The 5,016-nt window shown below is 28.8% G+C and overlaps 1 long non-coding RNA gene across 1 annotated transcript in view; it reads left to right on the top strand.

Annotated features, from left to right (window-relative positions):
- Positions 1 to 3,530: 3,530 nt before the first annotated feature.
- The window catches only part of LOC111040501, a 7,650-nt gene continuing 6,164 nt past the window's right edge, over positions 3,531 to 5,016 (top strand). Inside the window, exon 1 of the long non-coding RNA XR_002605207.1 lies at positions 3,531 to 3,718. This is a non-coding gene — a long non-coding RNA (uncharacterized LOC111040501). The remainder of the gene's footprint in view (positions 3,719 to 5,016) is intronic.

Below are 5,016 nucleotides of genomic sequence, written 5' to 3'. Positions count from 1 at the left end.
TACACGCCACACTACTTCACTGCTGCGCGGAGCAACTCAAGTTTGGCGACCGAAGCCGGTAGGCGAAGATCGCCACTATATTAATACACATACTTATATACTTATGTTAGTTCAACAGACTGGCCATCAACTCTGTTGAAATCTCCAACAACATTGTTTAATTCCAAGACCTACATACAGGTTTTACACAACAAGTCGAGGGATATTTTTGAATTCTTTGTCCGAGCGCAGCACAGAGAGCTGGGTCAATGCCAGCAGGTTATGTGCTTTCATGTGCTCCGCGCGGCAGTAATTTGGCACACATGCGTATAAAAATGAAATCGCAAACTTTGAAAGGCTTTAACTTCCTAAAAAATGGTTTCCTCAAAAAATGCAATTAGTTTCAAAATCAGAGTTGAAAAACACATCTTTAAAAAAAAATTTAATCTCGATAGTTAGGCAGTGATCAGTGCGGACTACCACTGCTGGTCTTATCCAAGGTCGAGTAAGAAAAAAATCTTCATGCAAGAAAAAAATCCGCAGACACGCAGTATAAAAATTAAAGCAATAATGCGACAGGTACTTATGTTAAATTTAATTAAATATGAGCAAGTTATAAGAATTTTCTTATAAATAATATAATTATAGTATCACCTAAATTAAGTATAAAAATATAAGAAATTGAATGACAATTTATGAAATTAAAAATTGAAATAAATAATCTACACAATACATGTTAAATTTAATTACCTAATTTAAGTTTAAGTATTTAAGCAAAAACTAAGACAATAGTATGTGTGATGATTATATTAGTCATTACAGCGTTTTCTAAATTCTATTCTAATATCACATAAGCAATTGGTTTTGATGCCTAATTGGTCAATGGGAATTAGTGAATTACACCTTGATCGCGTTTATATCAAATATACTGTAAAAAATGCCAAAAGCTTAATCAACGTTAAGATATTTTTTCATAATTTCAGGGAATCGTTTGTGTTTCCAAAATCCGCAGACTGCTAGAACTTGAAGGACTAACTATTTTTCTCATCAAAAAACAAACCTTCCGTCCTGTGATAAAAGGCTCTAAAATTAATTTACAAAGTGACTATAGGTATTAGGTAGTATAGGTACATAGTCTATTCCACCAAAGAAAAATTAGTTTGCTGACTACCCGGTGTTAGCGTAATAACGTAGTAACCTCCCACTAAGGAGGCCGAGCTGAAAATCCGAACAACATTAGAGTGAATTTAAAAATTTAAAATTTGAAATGCATATTTTGCTCATGTAAATTTTAAGGGTCAATTTCTTGATTTTCATCCGCATATTATCTAATATTTTCTGGAAAACATTGGTTTTTTTTTCTTAATTCGGTATTTTAAATAATATTGAATAAAAAACTCAATATTATTTAATGTAGCTATTTATTAATTATCCTTCGGCAACATAGGCCATTGGGTGCTGTTAAATATTTTAAGGAGTTACAGTATGGTTGGTACAGTTGTTAACTCGTTTAACAAGGTTTTTTCCACTATGAACCCGGGTGGTCACCCATCCGGGAACTAGAAGCAGTGGACGGTTGCCCAGTTTCAATCACATTGCTTGGCTACGTTTTTATAGGCATTAATAATTTAGATTTTTACAAGTTTTTTAAAAATTGTCGACGATTTTTTTTTTCATTTGGTTAAAAAACTTGAATATTTAATACAAGGTTCCTCAAAAAAAAAAAAGTGTAATTTAAAAAAACAAATTGAACTTAAATTCACCATAAATCTTAATGATTAAATAGAAGATTCCTGATTCCTCATAAGTTTTTTACCTTAAACAAAAAAAAGCTGTCTTCGTTTTTTATAAGCACTTACTTTTTTTTGAAATTTAAAAATATTATTAGTGGGTACTTGGAACCTATATTATTTTAATACTCATGCATACTATTATTATTTACTATCAGTGATTAAATACTCATACAATTGTATGTTGTAAGTTTTAATTTTACCTAACCTCATGTAGGTACCTACTGTCGTTGGTGCTGACCAATACCAAAAAATGTTTTCTGACATTATGTACTAGAGAAAAGCTGTAAAAACTGAATATAATATATCCATATGTTTATGAGATGCATGTCAATAAATATTAATAATAATTTGAGAGGAGCGGGAACATTTTTATTTTTATTTTTATAGTTGGCAAATTATTGAATCAAGCCACCACATGATTTGTATTTCGGGACGGCCCTGCATAAATGGAAGTGGCCGACGGTCGTTTGGCCGTTATAGGACGCTGGGACGATTCGATGTCAAAAAGAAAAATAATACACCGACCAATAAAAATATGAATAGTAAAAGTAAGAAAATTAAAATACAAAATCGTTCATCTATTTTTAATATATTTACTTAATATAAATATAACTTTTAATATTTTATATTAATTGTTGATTATTGATGTATTTTATAAATAGCATACATAACTGTTTTTGATGATGTATTTTGATTTTAAATTTCTCTTAATAATGTTTTTACTGATTTTTTTACTTCCAACTGAGAAACCAAATGTAGAAACCTCCCTCTCCAAACTCTACACCATAGATAATATTATCTTTGGTCCAAACCACTTTGTTGATTATCCTTATTGATATATAAAACTAACGGATGGCCGACTTTCCTGTACAGGCAACGTATTATTGCATATAACTATAAAAGTTGGGGCATATGTTGGGTGGGGTTTGTTTACATCTGTTATCAAATATTACAGCCCACAATCCTACAGTCAGAATTTCAGATGTTAAAGTTAAAAATTCTTAACAGCCCACAGGCCACAACACTCCGGTTACCCCATTAAAAATAAAGTAAACACTACCCACTCCCAGGAAATGTTGGACAAGTACCGGAAAAACTCATTGATAAGAATTGATCGGCTATCTAGTAGTATTATCTATCTATAATTGTCCCTATTCGAGTCTAATGACAATGCTTACATTTTCCTCCTGGAATGATTTGCTTCGCAACTTCGAGACATGATGGCACAGGAAACCACGTGTCAATGAACCACACATTGACTTTTAACTTAAAAGTACCTAATTCACAAAATTAATTACGGTTAGGTATTTAAATAAATATAATAAAGTAATAAATAAAAATTATTATTATTATTATTATTATTACTTTGATGAAAATTATTTCTTTAATGAGTTCTAGGAATAAAATAATTAAATATACAATTCCTTAAAAGTAATTAGCATAATAAAATCACCGTGATACTGACACACGACCACAATCGCGTCCTTGTCTGTATCCGCGTCTGCAGCTGTACAAAACAAACTGCAGTCACTGACATTTATATTATTCCTCGATATTTATCATATTTGATCAATGTAAATTAATAATAAATAATTAAAATTAATTTCAATCTTAATGGGGTTTACCTCCAAATATTTTTGAATACATTTCAAGATTGTTTTTTTTTTGCTTATTAGAGTAAGTACCTATACATTTTATCTTTATTTACTTTTTCAATATTTCGTGTTTGTAAATTGTTCTTAAAAAAGTGTTAAATACTTATTTACACAATACAAAATAAAATATTTTAATAATATATATGATTAAAAAAAAATTTGCAATACCAATGGTGTATCATCAAGGAGAAGATGAATATATTATATTTTATCAATATTCCACAAGTATACATTCTGCTACGAGGGACTAAAGATTACAGATACTACAATATATTCCACAAAAATATATAGGTATGTTTATCAATTAAATACTTTTTAATGACTTTCCTTTTTTTAAACTCATTAATCATTTAGTTAGTTTTGTAAGCACATACCTAATTTTGGTCTTAATGAAACAAATTATTTTAATACATACTTTAAATAATTTGATTGACTTTTACATAATTAATTTATGTTTAAAATAATATACTAATGATAAATTCAATCATTTATATTAAGACTTAAGACTGTCATCAGTTTTACTCTTCTATTGGAATTATATTATTTGTTTAGAAATTGTTCATTTGAATAATATAGATACCTATCTGTTTTTCTAATATAGTGTTTAATACATTTAGAATGACAATGTTATGTGAGTCACTGTGATGGATATGTAAAATTTGATTTCAATGATATAAAATCATTTTATACGAAAACAAAATTTGAGAGATAATGGTCAATCAGCCTATATTACAAAGTATATTGAATTATATTATTTATATTGAAGTAATTATTTATTTTAGGTACGTACTATTAGTAAAACAGTAATTAAATTCATTTTTGCTAAAAACATTTCATTTGATATACTTTCAAATTTTCAAGTACCTATCACGAATAATATTTTTAAATTTAAAAAAAAATTAATAGTTGTTATTCTCCGTTTACAAATCTAATTTCATCCAAATTTGAACTTAAAATAGTTATATAAATCTATTTTTTATTTTAAAACCGGTTGCATAATTTTTTGGTTAAAATATGAAATACCTATGAAAAACTTTGTTCTACATTTTCAATCCTTACCTATACAAATTGAAAGTTTTGTACATTTTTAACTACAAAATAATTTGCATCATCAAAATAGTAAAAGGTACGTTCAGTATCTGAACACACAATGTTGATCTAATTATAAGTGTTTTTCATTATAATGTAATAAAAATTATACATTTACCATTTACAGCTAATCTGACATAAATTATGAGTTTATTGAATTAAATATTTCCCCTATTCATACATAAATTTCTAGTAAATTGTTTAGGGCAGTATCGCTTTTCACAATCATTTGGAAGCTTTTTGAAAAGCTCTTTCTTAGTCGTTCAAAAAATATTTATAGTTTATAGAAGAAAAACCCTTCATCTGACAGTTTGGATTTCGGAATTCAACCATCGATAAAATCCATGTCACGAGCCAGTGGCGTAGCCAGGGGGGAGGCTGAGGGGGCTGCAGCCCCCCCAAATGTTAATAAAATTTAAAGATTATTTTAATGGTCTATGGTATTCGATCAAAAACTAAACCACCGTTGTGTAAAAAATTGATCAGCCCCCCCCCCCCCC

Source organism: Myzus persicae, unplaced genomic scaffold (assembly GCF_001856785.1).
Source record: "Myzus persicae strain clone G006 unplaced genomic scaffold, MPER_G0061.0, whole genome shotgun sequence".
In the NCBI taxonomy this organism is placed as follows: domain Eukaryota; kingdom Metazoa; phylum Arthropoda; class Insecta; order Hemiptera; family Aphididae; genus Myzus; species Myzus persicae.
This window is presented reverse-complemented; position numbering and strand designations above follow the sequence as displayed.